The sequence below is a fragment of the Pinus tabuliformis genome, chromosome 8 (assembly GCF_031772625.1).
Source record: "Pinus tabuliformis cultivar Carrire ecotype Pingquan chromosome 8, CPIR1, whole genome shotgun sequence".
Taxonomy (NCBI): Eukaryota; Viridiplantae; Streptophyta; class Pinopsida; order Pinales; family Pinaceae; genus Pinus; species Pinus tabuliformis.
The window spans coordinates 1,883,758,530-1,883,774,493 of record NC_142294.1 but is presented as its reverse complement, the minus strand read 5'-3'; the positions used below and the strand labels follow the sequence as shown (position 1 = coordinate 1,883,774,493).

General features: G+C 33.9%; 1 long non-coding RNA gene across 3 annotated transcripts in view; it reads left to right on the top strand.

The window, feature by feature from the left end:
* The first annotated feature begins 869 nt into the window (after positions 1 to 869).
* The window catches only part of LOC149243921 (uncharacterized), a 109,856-nt gene continuing 94,761 nt past the window's right edge, over positions 870 to 15,964 (top strand). The window contains exons 1-4 of one of the 3 annotated variants that reach the window (XR_016246715.1): positions 870 to 1,510; positions 1,655 to 1,798; positions 1,986 to 2,100; positions 2,286 to 2,429. This is a non-coding gene — a long non-coding RNA (uncharacterized LOC149243921). Of the gene's footprint in view, positions 1,511 to 1,617; positions 1,799 to 1,985; positions 2,101 to 2,285; positions 2,430 to 15,964 lie in introns of all 3 variants that reach the window. The other 2 variants (XR_016246716.1, XR_016246714.1) reach the window with 2 other exon arrangements.

The window sequence follows — 15,964 nt, the reverse complement described above, 5'->3', positions numbered from 1 at the left end:
AAAAACACATATTACATAATATTTAAAATATTAATAAAAATAAAATTTAAATATTATGCAAAGTACGATTTAAAAAGAAATATGCCATAAAATCATTTACTTGATGAGTAAAAATGCCCCTCAAATTTATACCCTGAAACCAAGGGTCACCAACCCAAAAAAAAAATCAAATGTGAAATGAAAATACAATGTAAAACGAAATGACTGTAATTATGTTTGCGGAGTACCTACGCAAAACACCTTCTCCACCAGGTTAAATCGTACAGCAGAAAAAGTGGCGTGGCATATCTTGACTCGTATCTTTGACTGTGGACGAATAATTATCATATCTCTTTCTGGCTTCTAACTTCGAAAAGAGAGTTTGGTACGATTAAGGGCCTACCCTAATTATGTCCACTTATCATCTTCTCTGGTCTGTCTCACCCCAATTATTATTAAATTTTTATTTATAATAAAATATTAATTATTAAATTTTCAGCTTTTTGACCAAAATCAGAAACAAGGCCATATAAATATTTAATATAAAAATAATAAAATATAAATTATTACATTTTCAGTTTTTTATCAAAATATGCCGGTAAAAATATTATAATATAAAAATAATAAAACAAAAATTGTAGAGCTGAGGCTTCTGTGATCTATAAGGCAAACTCCAATAACAAGTTTGCCACAGATTTTTTGGCGAAAATTACATGATAAACGATTTTTTAGAACCAACCACACTGATTGGTTCCAAATGAGTAAACAAAACAAATAGTTTCTCATGTGATTTTCGCCAAAAAATCTAGCAAAAACAAAAATTGTTACATTTCCAGCTTTTTGAGGTGCTCCGGTCTGTATGATTCTCATTGTCTTATATTTTTCCCTCGCATATCTGGACTTCCGATCTCCTCTCCGTCTTACGACAATGCAGGATTTTCCTCTCTCTACGACTATTGCTTTCCGTCTATAAATACCATGTGAGAAGCCACCTACACACCACTGCACTTCTGCTCTTCTACTCTCCTCGTCTCTGCATTTCAACCACCATGGCGTTTCTATGTTTTCATTTTCCTTTCCCTATCTTGTTTTTCCTCTTCGTATGCTCTTTTTCCTTCTCCTTCTCTGCGCACAAATTTCATGACGATCGGAAATGGCTCTTGTCATTCAAGAACGATATTACCAATGATCCTCATGCTTCCATGGCCAACTGGAGTCCTGCAGTCCACCTGTGCAACTGGACTGCCGTTACGTGCAGTCGCAGGCACGAGGACAGTGTGGTCTCTCTGGACCTAAGTGGCATGGATCTGAGCGGCTCCATATCTCCTTCCCTCGGGCAATTTGTCATTTCTCCATACGCTTAATCTCAGTGCCAATGCTCTCCATGGTCATATTCCACCACAACTGGGACGCCTCTTTCGTTTGAGAAGCCTCTGGTTGCGCAACAATCTATTGCAAGGAAATATCCCTAGAGAGTTCACCTTCCTCAAACATTTACAGCAGCTTTACTTGGGGTACAACGACCTCACAGGTACCATTTTTTTCAGTATTCATTATTTTTCATATTGATTTTCCAGGGTAGATTATATTTTATATTGTAAAATACAATGTTGTCTGGTGCCATTCCACCATAATTAGGCTTGCTACCCAAATTGCGCACTCTTTCCACTGCCAGGGACCATTCCCACATTTTTATCAAACATTTCGAGTTTAACTCAGTTGGGTATTGCGGCAAACAAGCTCACAGGGAGCATTCCACCAGAACTGGGACTGCTCACCAACCTGCAAATACTTTACCTCTGGGAGAATGAATTATCAGGTGTTAAATATCCCCTTCCTCTTCGACTAATGAGCAGGCGTAATTCTTAGATTATTTTCTTTGCTGCAGAAAGCAATATGGTTTATGGTTGGTGTAATTTCATGTAATTAGATCCTGCTATGATTATCGCAATACCACCGTAATTGAGTTTGCTAACCTACTTTTGTATAAATTGCATTATTAAAAGCCATTCATACACTATTGTCAAATATCTCGACTTTAACTAAGCTGGACATTGTCACAAGAATTGGGACTACTCACCAGCTTGCAAAGGCTTTATGTCGGTGGCAATGAATTATCGGGTACTAATATTCCCTCTTTGAGTTTTAAGCAGGCCAAATTCTGGATTGTTATTTATATTGTAGAAAACGACATGATTAGTTTCAGATCATAATAATTGGATTTTTTGTTAATGCTTACTGCCATTTGCCATAATGGGTTCATAATTGGGTTTGCTAACTTATTTGTTCAAAATTTGCATTTTCAGGAGCTATTCCTACATCTTTATCAAATATCTCGAGTTTAATTGACTTGGACATGGCCAGAAACATGTTTATTGGGAGCATTCCACAGGAATTGGAACTACTCACCAACCTGCAAATACTTGATCTCTTTGACGATGAATTATCAGGTTCCAAATATTTCCTTTTTAATTAGTCAGCAGTCTAGATCTCTTTGACAATGAATTATCAGGTTCTAAATATTTCCTTTCTAATTAGTGAGCAGTCTAATTTTTATTATTTTTATATAATGGCAAATAACATGGTTGGCGTCATTCATCATAATTGAGATTTTGCTATAGTTGGTGTCAGTGTATCGTAATTGTGTTTGTTAATCTATTTGGGACACTTTGGAATGTGAGGGGCGATTTCAACTTTTTTGTTAAATATCTCGAGTTTAATTCATTTGGACATCTGTACTAACAAGCTCACATGAAGCATTCCACAAGAATTGGGACTATTCACCAATTTGCAATTTCTTTATCTTTGTGAGAATAAATTATCAAGATCCATTGCCACTTCCTTGTTTAATATTTCTACATTGACCAACTTCTTAATTTATCAAAATAAATTCACTGGCAATAGTCCCTCTTGTTTGTCAAAAATGGTTAACTTAAGTACAATTTATTTATGGGGAAATCAACTTAGTGGAATGTCCCTATAGAGTTGGGTAAGCTATCTCTTCTTGAGAACTTATGGTTGCACTTTAATCAACTTAGTAGTGGTAGTGCTACCACCATGCCCTTTTTTGCTGCTCTTACCAATTGTTCACATTTAAAGGAAATAAAGTTAGGTGACAATAAACTAAGTGGTGCCTTGCCCCCATAGGAAAACTTTCTCCCAAATTGTCTTACTTGTCATTCACATGAAACATACCTCCACAAATAGGAAACCTTAGCAACCTAACATTTCTAGATTTATCTAACAATCATTTAGGTGGAAACATTCCATCTTTAAGAAACCTTAAAAATTTAGAAAGGTTATATTTAGTAAACAACAAATTAGAGGGAAACATACCTAATGACTTTCAACAATTACGTTGACTAGGTCTCTTGGATGTTAGTAGAAGCATTCTCTCTGGAAAGATTCCCAATTCCCTTGCATCCCTTAAAAAACTAAGAGATATCCTCCTTCATCACAATTAATTATCAGGAAGCATACCTTCCAACTTAGGAAATTGTACAAAGTTCGAATTGCTTGACTTGTCTCACAATATGCTCACCGGAAGGATACCAAGAGAAATTGATGGACTTTATAATCTAAATTTCTATTTAATTTGTCATGCAATTTCTTAGAAGGCTCTTTGCCTAGAGGGATTAGTAAACTTGCAATGGTTCAAGCTATAGACATATCTGGCAATTACTTGATGGAATCATTGCAAGTACACTTGGAAGTTGTGTTGAACTATATTGGTTGAATTTATCTCAAAACTTCTTCCAAGGATCTATTCCAGATTCACTTGAAAATTTACAAAGTCTTCTAAGCCTAGATCTCTCTTCCAACTCTTGTCGGGTACAATACCAACTACTCTCATCAAATTAAAAATGCTTCAATATTTGAATTTGTCCTTTAACAAGCTCATTGGTGAAATTCCAAAAGAAGGATTTTTTGCAAATCATTCAATTGTCATGTCCTTCCAAGGAAATCCATATCTCTGTGGACCACAAGAATTTCACTTATTTGCTTGTCTAGCACCAAGAGGCCATCATACAATTGTGAAAAGAGTATTATTGCCTGTGAGTGAAACCATTATTTTTATACTATGTTGCATTTTTTAAAGATTCCTATGGAGAAGGAATATGCATATACAAAACATTGATGTCACAAGGGATATTTTCCAAAAGTTAGAGCTTCGAAGGATCTCATATCAAGAGCTTCACATAGCAACCAATGGCTTCGCTGAGGCCAACTTGTTGGGAACAAGTAACTTTGGGTCAATATATAAAGGAATTTTGAGTGATGGCATAGTTGTTGCTATGAAGGTTCTCCAATTGCAAAACAACCAAGGAGTCAAGAGTTTTAAGGTAGAATGCAATGTCTTGCAAAAGGTTCGGCATCATAATCTAGTGAAAATCATAACCTCATGCTCCAATCTCCATTTCAAAGGTTTAGTGTTTGAATTTATGTCTAATGGAAGCTTAGAGAAGCATTTGTATCCTGAAAGAGATGGAAACAATGGTCAGAATAAGCATTTATATCCTGAAATGGATGGAAACAATGGTCAGGATAAGCATTTGTATCCTGAAAGAGATGGAAACAATGGTCAGGATGTATGTGAATTGGGATTGAAAGCCGGATTAGACATTGGCATAGATGTGGCCCATGCCATGGAGTATCTTCATCATGATTATTTTGTGCAAGTAGTGCATTGTGATATAAAACCCAACAATGTACTTTTGGATGAATATATGTTAGACTATGTGACAGATTTTGGTATTGCAAGATTAACTGGTGAAAGCTCTGCTAATTCACATGCTTCATCATTTGCTTTAAGAGGATCAATTGGCTACATTGCCCCAGGTATGCCTTTTTAAACATATATTTTACTTTTACTTTTCCAAAACAATATTTGTATGGATTGGTCAAATAAAATTTAATGAAGGTTTACTTTGTTGTAGAGTATGGATTGAGTGGGAGAGTTTCCACCCAAGGGGATGTTTATAGCTATGGCATTCTTTTGTTAGAAATGTTTACTAGAAAACAACCAACTAGCAACATGTTTGTTGGAGACTTAAACTTGCACAATCGGGTGAACTTCGTATTCCCAAATAGACTGAAGGAAGTAATTGACAGTGATCTTTTTCAAGAGGTGTATGACACTGAATTTGTAAAAAAAAATGTATACACATGCATAATTTCTTTGCTACATGTTGGTTTGCTTTGTTCAAAATACTCACTAGAAGAAAGACCAACTATGAGAGCTGTGGCAAGAATCTTGGAGAATATTAGAGAGGAATTGGCGACAAATGCAACCACTGCTAGGGAATTGAGACCAAGCATATCCAATTTGCTTAGAAATACAAATGCGACAAGGAAGGATGTCCCTACATCAAATGAACAAGGATCCTCCACATTTATTCTGTGAAGTTAATAAGAATAAAAAATTTCCAGTTTTTTTATTGTTCTTACAACTAAAATATCTGTGTATTTTAATTATTCAAGTTTTTTTTTGCCTTATATAGCTATGCTTATTTCCAATAGAAAATAGTTTTTTTTACAATATTATATTAAATAAATCAGAAAATTTACATTTAATTTGATTTATTATCTATTTATGATACAAATAATTTTATCCATTAAAAAAATTCTCCACAAATTAATTGCAAATTATATAGAAATAGATTGTAACTTTTTACCTTTATTATTTACGATTCAACCATGCAAAATGGAATGAAATATCTAGGATATCGTATCAAACCCTGTTGCTACAAAATTGCTGATTGGCAATGGATTGCTGACCGTTTTTTCAAAAGGATATCTGGGTGGGAGTTCAGGTGCCTTTCTTTGGGGGGGCGGGTTGTTCTCACCCAAGCAGTTTTGTCCCAGATGGGGATTTATTGGGCTCATTTATACTGCATCCCTGCATCCATTGTTAAAGATCTAAACCGCTTAATGGAAAATTTTATCTAGGGGGAACCATGAAAGGAAAAAATGTCACTTGATCAAACTATCCAACATCACTTTCCCCAAGGATATGGGTGGTTGGGGTATCATGGACCTTTGTAGATTTGGTGGAACGTTGTTGATGAAATCCCTTTGGAGGGGTTTATTTGGACCTAGTACATGGAGTAAGATCATACAGCTTAAGTACCTCAAGGATAAAGATTTCAGGTTTTGGTACAGAAAGGGCACCACTCGCGGGATCAACTATTTGGCAAAGCTTTCGGAAAATGGAAAAAATATTTTTTCAACAACTTGCATGGAAATTTCAATCAGGAAAATTGTATCCTTATTGGAATTGACCCAATCCTAGGTGCTGGAGAGGAATGCTCCATCTCTGCGAACATCAAACACCACCTTAATGGACATGGAGTTTATTTCTAGGGTCAAGTCATAAATGATTGGCATGGTCCACTTCCCATTTGGAAAGAAGCTCATACTCTCAGTTTCAATGGTCATATGGCACTGGAATGGAACAAGATTATTGCTGCTATAAAACACATTGGCATTTGTCTTACACGAACCTAGGATTCAATCACTTGGAAGGGAAAGATGGCGGCTGACAATATCATTGTGGGTGACACATATTCAACTCTTTCCAGAATGGCTGCTAGTCAGGAGGAACACCAATTCCTATTTGCCTTTTATAAAACTAAGATTCCAAATAAAATTATCATCTTCTCATGGCTGGTCTACCATAATAGGAATCTGAGCTGGGAGAATCTACAGAAAAGGCATTGGCATGGTCCGGGTATATGCTCTATTTGCAAAAGAGACACCGAAAACAACAATCATATTTTCTTGCATTGTCAGTATACTGTTCAGGTATGGAGGAAGTTGTCAGCTATTATTGGTTTCCAGTATATCCAACATACTTCCATCAAGGACTCCCTAAAATGGTGGAGTACTCAGAAATCCTCCTAGAGAGCCATCCCACTATTCCTCTTATGGGCCATCTAGAACTGGCGGAACAAGTATCTTTTTCAGAACTCACCGGATGATTTCTATTTGGTTATTGATAGAATCATATCTAATCTCACTGTATACTCTTCACAACCCCCACTTTCTTGTAACAATCCACACATGCAGATATATACACAGTTTCTGTATCTGATGAGATTGTTTGACGGTGTTGCACAAAGAAATTCCCGTGCATGTGGTTTTTTGATGACTATATCTACTGATCTATCCTACAAGGTCTTTTGGAATGGAGGACTTGGCACCAACACCAAGGATGAAGCAATACTATGGGGCCTCTTATGGTTCAACAGTTTCCTTGATATTCCCTATTTGCACATATATGGAGACTCGAAGATCATTATTGACCAGGTCTTGGGAAAAGCCTCCATTAACACTCCTATGTTACAAGGATGGCTGGAGTGGATTGATCTTTTTTGGTAACTTCATGAAGGGTCCACAATCTAGCATATTAGTAGGAGCCATAGCAAGGAAGCAGATAGATTATCCAAAAAATGATTGCAGAGAGTGACAGGTAAATGGTATTTGGAGATCACCTGGGAGAACAACACTTTTGATATGGAGGACTTCCTATTTCCGGGTTAAATCTGAACCTCCCCCATTTTTTTCTATAAAATTTTGTATATGTCACTTGACTTGTTGTTCTGATATCCATATGTGACAATGGGAAGATCTACCTTCTGCATATTTCCAACAAAATGGGGTTTCTCCCCTTTAGCTCTGAATATTAGAAAATCTAGGCACCTAGGATGCTATGATCTTCTTCGCTAGGTTATGTATGTTTCAGTCATATGGTACACTTTTTCTCCTAGTGTGAGATGGGGAGAACTATGTTTCTAATACATCCCGTGAATGATGATATGTATGTCAACTATTTTGTATATTTTCCTTTGATAATATAATATAGCTTTTTTCTTCCTGACGAAGAAAAAACAAAAAAAACATAACTTATAACCTAATAAATTGTTTTTAATAAATTTAGTCTGCTGAAATATAATTAGTTTGTTTACAGTTTTAGCGAAAATTGTATCATTGCCTTCGGAGATTCTCTTAATGTTTCTTAATATATCAAGAATCATTAATGTAAAAGGTGAAATTTTCAATGGCAATAGACACAATCAAATGACGTGAAAGATTTATGCCTATGAAAACTTTTGGATTATAGTGGAACCAGAGCAACCCAAGTGATAGATGAAAATACGAAGCAAAGTAGAAACATAATAATCAAACGTATGATGAAAATCCAATGTAATAGAAATAACTGCAAATCTCTTGACCTTCTCCACCGATTTAAATCGTACTGCGGACGAATAATTAGGTTCTGCCGCTAATTTGACTGCGGACGATTAAGTAATCTCTGCCGCTAATTTGTCAGAGTCTTGTTTAGAGTAGAGCAAATAATTAGGCGCCGCTAATTAGACCTGCTTTTTGTCCTGCTCTTCTCGGACCATAATCTCTGTTTGGTTTGGGAATAGCTGTGAGAAGTGCAATTCTTCTTTATCTCTTTGAATTTCCGGCATGATTTTTGATGCCGTCTCTCTCTGTGTTTCTTTCCCACTTTCCGTGCTCTTGCTGTCTTATAACGGGAAGGATGTTGGAGACTGAGTTTGCTACGATTAAGGGCCTACTTTACACCAGTTAAATGATTAAACATATAAAAATATAAAAGTGGTAATTTTTAATTGTATTATAACAATATTTGTTGAATGATTAAACATATAAAAATATAAAAGTTGTATTTTTTAATGGTATTATAACAAATTTATTAAGGTATTACGGTTTTTTATGTTTAATTGAGGTGGATAACAATTATTTTGCCAAACTATATCTAATATACTTTTGAATTCCAGTAATAAAATAATTTCATCTCAATTTTATCCAAATCATTTTAATAAATATCATTTTTTAATTAAACAAAATTGATAAACATACATTTTCTAAAAATCATTTAACATAAATAAATTTGTGGACAATGAGTTTATAAGGTTATAGTAGATAAATGAAGAATGTCATGACAAATAAACTCTTCAATATTATGACAATGATATATTTTGGGAAATCTTAACATTATTTGGTCCAAATGCTCCTTTTACAACTTGTCAATGTTGATTCTTCTCATTCTTAACATGGAATTCACATGTGTGTTTTTAAATAAAATGAAATATTGTCTAAATAAAAACAAACGTTGGACTCTCTAAATATACATGTTTTGGTATAAGAGAGATCTGGTAAAAATATTTTACTCTGGCTCTTAGCCATAAATAATATATTAGGAAAATTAACATAATTTTATATTAACTTTAAAGAAGGATAAAGTAACTAAAAGTTATTTATATTCACTTTTGACTATGAGCAGAATATATAGTTCTTATATTTTTAAAAAAATATTTCAATAATTTGAATATCTCCACATTGAAAAGCATGGAATGTAAATCGTAGAGGAGACAAATTTCACTGTTAGAAGGTGTTAGAAATTTTTGAATAATAATCCAGGGTAACATTAGGATATTAGAATGCCCTTTATGGATTAAACCCTAAATTTTTACATAAAGCTATGGGGTCACTTTGCCAATTATGGTTTTAAATGAATAATTAATCATAAACTTTTAGACAAAAATGTCTATATTAAGAATACAATCAATGAACTTTGTTCTAGAAAATATATAAATATATTTGAATAATATATTTTATATATTTTTATGTTTTATAAGACAAAGAAAAAATTAAGGGTTCTAGGGAATTTTTGGTTAGTTGTTGGGAGTAAGATTAAATGATTTATCTCCACATAGGGCTTATGAATTCAAGTAATATACCCCTCTAAAGTTGGTATTTTTATGCATATGGATTAGAGTGTAAATGGGCCAAATAATCTCTTGTCTAATCCAGATAAATTATGAAAACTAAGGCCCTACAAGAAGGGTTTCCTCAAAAGTAATAGCCTTTACCAACAAAATCAACAATGGAATGGAAAAGAATATCACAACCCTTATTAAGGAGCATAAAGGTAAGAGAAACAAGAGAGTAAGAACTTATTGCACCAAATAAGTATAAGGTGTGAGTAAAATACCCTAGATGTCCTCATTATCAGTGACACAATGTTGCTCCCTAATGGTTCAATTTTTCTAGCTAGAAGAAGTCTTGAATCATCCAAAACAATATCTTCAATGAACTGTGAAAATAGCCAAGATGGAGAGAGCTTAAGAGTGTTGACACCAAAACACCAAATAAATATCTTCTATTAATTACTTCAAAAATGTTCTCCGACAATATACAACAAATTGGAATGAGAGGAATGCGTTTATTTATGGACATGGGAATCAAGATCACAACTCCTTGTCATTCTTTATTCCTTACATATAGCATGAGGAATCACTTAAAAGTAAACTTTCATCCACAAAACTTGAAGAATGAGTCAAAATACAATTAAGTGATGCTTTTACATGCTTGAAACCCTCATAAAACAGGTGGTAAAGTTTTCCAAAGGGGGAGCTCCTAAAAAATAACTTCATAAAAACATCAAATAATGCTCAATGACCTTCAAAATACGTCTGAATGGCCATGCCCATACCTTATGTAAAAGCACTTTCATGAAGCATAGGAATGATTGTCCAGGTACACAAATTAGTCATAAAACCCCCAACAACTAGTGAAGTGAAATCAAACATATAAGAGGGCCAATTTGCTTTAGAAGTGCAACATTCCATTTATAATGTGCTTGGGATGCTTCATTTAGGTGCAATTAATGTCTCTTTGTCCACTTTACTCTAACATCTAACCAAGAAAGTCAAATGACCTCTCCAAAAGTGTGAAAAAAACACTTTTAGGTGCACACATGGACAAAAGAACCACTTTCCTAAGGAAAATAAAATGGTGTAGTCTAATTAATAGATGAAATGGATTTCTTGGTCGAAATATGACAATACAATTTGGAGCAAGATCATGATTTCTTGTTATTTAAAATGCAATTTTGATTTGCATAAATAGATTCAACATCTTAAAAAACTCTTGATGCACTCAAACTTTGCAGATAAAACTACTTAAACTTATAAATTTTAAATTTCTTTACTAAATTTTGGCTAAAATTAACCAGAAAAATTGCACAAAAAAGGACATGTCGTATATTAGTTAAACTACATAAATAAAATTACAATTTAAAACAAAATGTAGACATAATATGATATAAATAACTATATTTATGTTTGTATAGTATTTATGTTAATTCTCCCCATGAAGATGTTTCTAAGATGATTAGCATGTTAAATAATATGTAAATATTGTTTTACTACTAAATATTATTGTTTTGAAGTGCATTCTAAAGAACAATAATAGATAATCGATTTTAGAAGAGATGGGTTTCCACATTTTAATTAACATAAATAGATATAAATTATATTGTTTAATTAATAGGAACAAAAAATCTTAATGCCAAGATAAGCACATAATGCCCCAATAATGTTGAAATTTCAATATAAGCAAAAATCTTCTCCATCTTCACTCACACTATGTAATCTTGTATTGTACACATTAAAGCTTAAAGTTGAATACCCTAAAGCTTTAGGTTAAGATTCAAACGATATGTCCATAGCCATGGGTCATTGGTTTTATGTAAGTTTATTTAGTGTTGGTGATAGATCTCACTTTTGGGTCTATCTATTAATTTGATTAGAAAACAAATATATTTTGTAGTTGGATATGGAAATCTTAATGTGTGGTTACCATGGGCGTGATGCTTTCAATTTAGTTCATACTTGAATCTAAACTCAATTTGGTTTGTGCTTTCTTTTGGGGTTAACTTACTTGTTGGAGAGCTCTATTCTTCTTACTTGTCTTGTATATTATTATTATTTGACTTTTTAGAATCATCCCAAATTCCTATTTAAAAATGAGTTCAAACTTGTTTTATTATTTATATGATCATCTTTGACCCCAACTTATCAAATTAAAAAGTTGAAATCAATCCTTACTCTTCAAAATACATTACAATTAATAAACTTAACCAAAATACTTGAAAACTTTACTGGAATAGTGTAATTATAATTGATAAAAACTTTAAAATTACATAAATTGTAACTATATATAATGACACCAAAGTAAAACAAAACATGAATAAACATCTGTAAACGTTAACGGCTAAAAGAGAACTATTAAATCAATCATTAAATTAATGATTTAAAAAAATAAGTAAAATCAAAATCAAAATAAAATTTTAAAATATTAATATTTAATGGTTAAATAAAGAAAATACGAATAAATAACGGAACAGGCCAGTAAAATGCACCTTAAGATTGACAAACATTTAAGAGAGAATTTGAGAGAACTAACTCTCTCACATTGCACAGCTATGAAGCAATTAACAGGATTCATTTCACAGCCTACACGTTTAAAAATATTGAAATTAGATAATTGGTAATCTAAGGCGGTGGCCAAAAGGTTGTGAATCATTGAGCTCTTCTTTGCAAAAACTCAACCTGTGGAATTGTCGGAAGCTCAAATCGCTCCCTATCTGTTTTGGCGAAGCTCTAGATTCGGACTCAAGGAGCTTCTTCAACACACAAAAATACTTATTGGAGTCCCCTCAGTCTGACACCGATTCAGATTATGAAAGTGATGAAGATTAGGGGAGCACGCCGTGCAATAGCAGGAACTGTGTGAAAAGAGATACAAAAGGGTTCGCTACAGCTAGCCCTCCCCAGCAGTTTGGTAATATTGTATTCTGCCTGTCACAAAACCTTCCATTATTCGTTGGATATGAACATAATATGACCTGAGCTCAGGACAGCCAAATAATTGGGGTTGATATGAGGCTAAAGGATATTTAGGTTAGCATGTTGGATTCAAAAGTTTGTGTTTAAAAAGCTTGGGTTTTACCCTCTTTGCGTTTGAAAGTTTTACCAAATTTAGCTTTTGAGGAAAATATGATGGCCGTAATATGTTTTTTTTGTGTGAGAAAAGGGAAAGAGTTCAGAATGATGTGTAAAGTTATTTGTTCATCATCAAAATTAAAAATCTTGTTCATCTTGGTCAAAATAAAAAATCTGAAAATAAACAAAAATTAATAATTATACAAAATATTTAAATAATGTCGACTCATAAAAAAAATTAGCCAAGTAAAATCAATTTTATATTATATTCTAATATATTTTAAGTAAATTTATTATGTTGAATTTAATATTTAAAATATTATATATCGATTTTTATATGGAAAATATCTTTATATTTTATATGAGGAATATACATCTGTGTTGAACCAAGGGAGGGGAAGGGGGCATACACCTTTGGTGCCTCCCTCACATTCTTATTGGCATGATCACACCTATAGTCTTCACCATATAGTTATATTTCATTCATGCTCAAATTAATTTAAATTGATCCATCATTTAGACCCATGGTTTTTCCATATGGTAATGACTCATGTATGGAACTTGAGGCTAATAACAAGGTAAATATTTTTTTCCCACCTTCATATCAATACTGACAACAATAGAAACCTAAAGAGTTTCATAAGTTTCATCTCCAGGTTTTCGCTTGAACACACTTAGAATGAATGTAGTCAAATTCTCTACCACTAAGATATAGGCTCTACATCTCCATGAAGCCAATGTTCTAGGTTGTTATTGCCAACGAATTGGTACACCAACACCCTGCTTGCACCCTCAACACAATACCCAAGCAAATGAACAATATTTTTTGTGTCTGATTCACCTGATCGCCTCCACCTCATCCCTAAACTCCTTTTCATCTTTCCCCATGTTGTCAAGCATGTTTTTTATGACTTCGACCAATGGAAACCCATGCTACACATTTCCTTCCTATACAGTTCCCACTCCAACATCCCTCGCAAAATGTAGAACTCTCTTATGCATAACAGTTCCAACAATAAGTTCTCCAATACTCTGTTCAACCTTGTAATTCTATTTATGGCATGGGTGATGACATCCGCTAGATCTACCGTAGTGGTGAGAAAGATAGATTCTTCCATCCTACAATGGGCCTAATCTTCCATAAGCCTTAGTTGAACAACTAACAAGTGCCTAAAATGACATACTTTCAACACCCATCTAACACCTTCTTCCTTATCCATTTTTCACTTTTCATCTTTTTCCCAATACATTTTCCACCCATTTTGCCCCATTTTTTGTTGAGGAATGAATGTTCTCCTTTATGAAACTTTTATACTTATCCATTTTGAAGTGAAAATTTCACCTTTTTTTGTAACACTACTAAACAAAAGCAAGGATAGTGGTTGCAACTCCTTGTAGGCATTGTAGCTCCACACATAGGTGTTGCAACTCCTATGTCTGAACTTAGAATAGTTGCTACAACTCCTCTGTCTAAGCTTGGAATAGTTTCTACAACTCCAACCCCATTCATCATTGTTGCAAGTTCGACACTACCATTTGTGATGATTATTATGCTGCGAAATTCCCTAGATATATTGAAGCAACTGCAACTATTAAACTTCCATTTCATTGTTGTGATTCCTAGATTTTCTCATGCTGCAACTCATGTTATTGCAACTACGAACCATTCTTGCTAGCACAATAGTTAGTGATCCAGTTGTCTAAAAAACATTCTTGCTAACACAATAATCAACACTCCAGTTGTTCGATCAAGAATCACTCTTGATGATGAAGGAAAGAGGATAACCAACTAAAGAAACAAACTCACCATTGTTGAAAGGAGAATGTTGCACCCATTCATGTTAGATATGAATTAGATCCAGATCCATGTTGCATTAAAGCATCCTATCTGTGCTAAGAGACTTCTACAAAGTCTAACTCATCCCATGGAAAGAGTTGACTTTAACAGTCGCATCATATTTAGAAATGACATCACTAACACTTGATCAAAATTCATGCAAGGTCTTGTTAGCAGGTAGTCCATCCTTAAATATTCTACATAATGTTTTGAACAACACATCATAGTATAGTCCTATCAATACTACATTGAGCTCATGCTCCAATCACTTCCATGTTGACACTTAGCCTTAACCTTGACACACAACTCCTTTGGAAAATAGGGGTATTATCTTCAAAATAACTAGAGAGATATATTTCGTTTAGGGTAAGGTGTACATCATCGTGTTGGAGCTTATCATCACAAACACATATTGGTATTCATTTATCTTCCCTTTAACAATGGTTACATGATCAAACGACCTACATCAATGACCACAATTCCTTTGACATCAATGACATCACATGTTTAACAATATTTCCCTTTGGCATTAATGGCAACACCACCAGACATAATCTATTCATTAATGTATTTTGGCTAAGAACTCCACCTATCTGCTAGCTAACTCTTCTTCTCCTTTGTCTACTTATTTTTCGCCTCTGACACGAATGGAAATGGGTTACATGGCTACTACTCCCCCTGCGATTATGCTTTTCTTTCATCTCTCTTGAGGGCATCATAACTCGACAGCAAAATCTTTGTCTTTATAACTTGTCCCACTAATCATTACAACAAATCCCTATGATTAGCTCCTGTTTTTGCTCCCTTTTTTGCTTCCAAGGATTTCTTTAGTGTATTTTCTCCATTTTTTTGAAAAGGTTGGCATTATTTATCAGGATGACGCTATTTTTGGTGTTGTTTGTGTTGACCAAAACATTTAGGCACTAAATAAGGTGGTAATTGTTAATTAATTGAGGTGTTGGGGGTTAACTCGATAGGGGCTTTGAGGATTATGGGATTTATTGATTCGGGGTATAGGGATTAAGGGTTAAGAGATTGGGGGTTAGGGTTTAAGGGATTAAGGGTTAAGAATCTAGGGATTTGGCACTTACGGGTTAGATAGTTTAATGGTTAATGGCTTAGTGATTATGGGTTAAGGGATTAATGTTTAAGTCATGCTTAGGGTATAGGAGTTTATGGTTTAAGGGATTAGAGATTAGTGCTTATGTGTTTAAGGGTCAATGGCTTAGGGGTTAAGGGATTTAGGGCTTTTGCATTAAGGGATTAGTCATTAACCAAGGTTGAGGGATTAAGGGTACTTTATGTATTAGAGCTTAAGTATTTAAAGGTC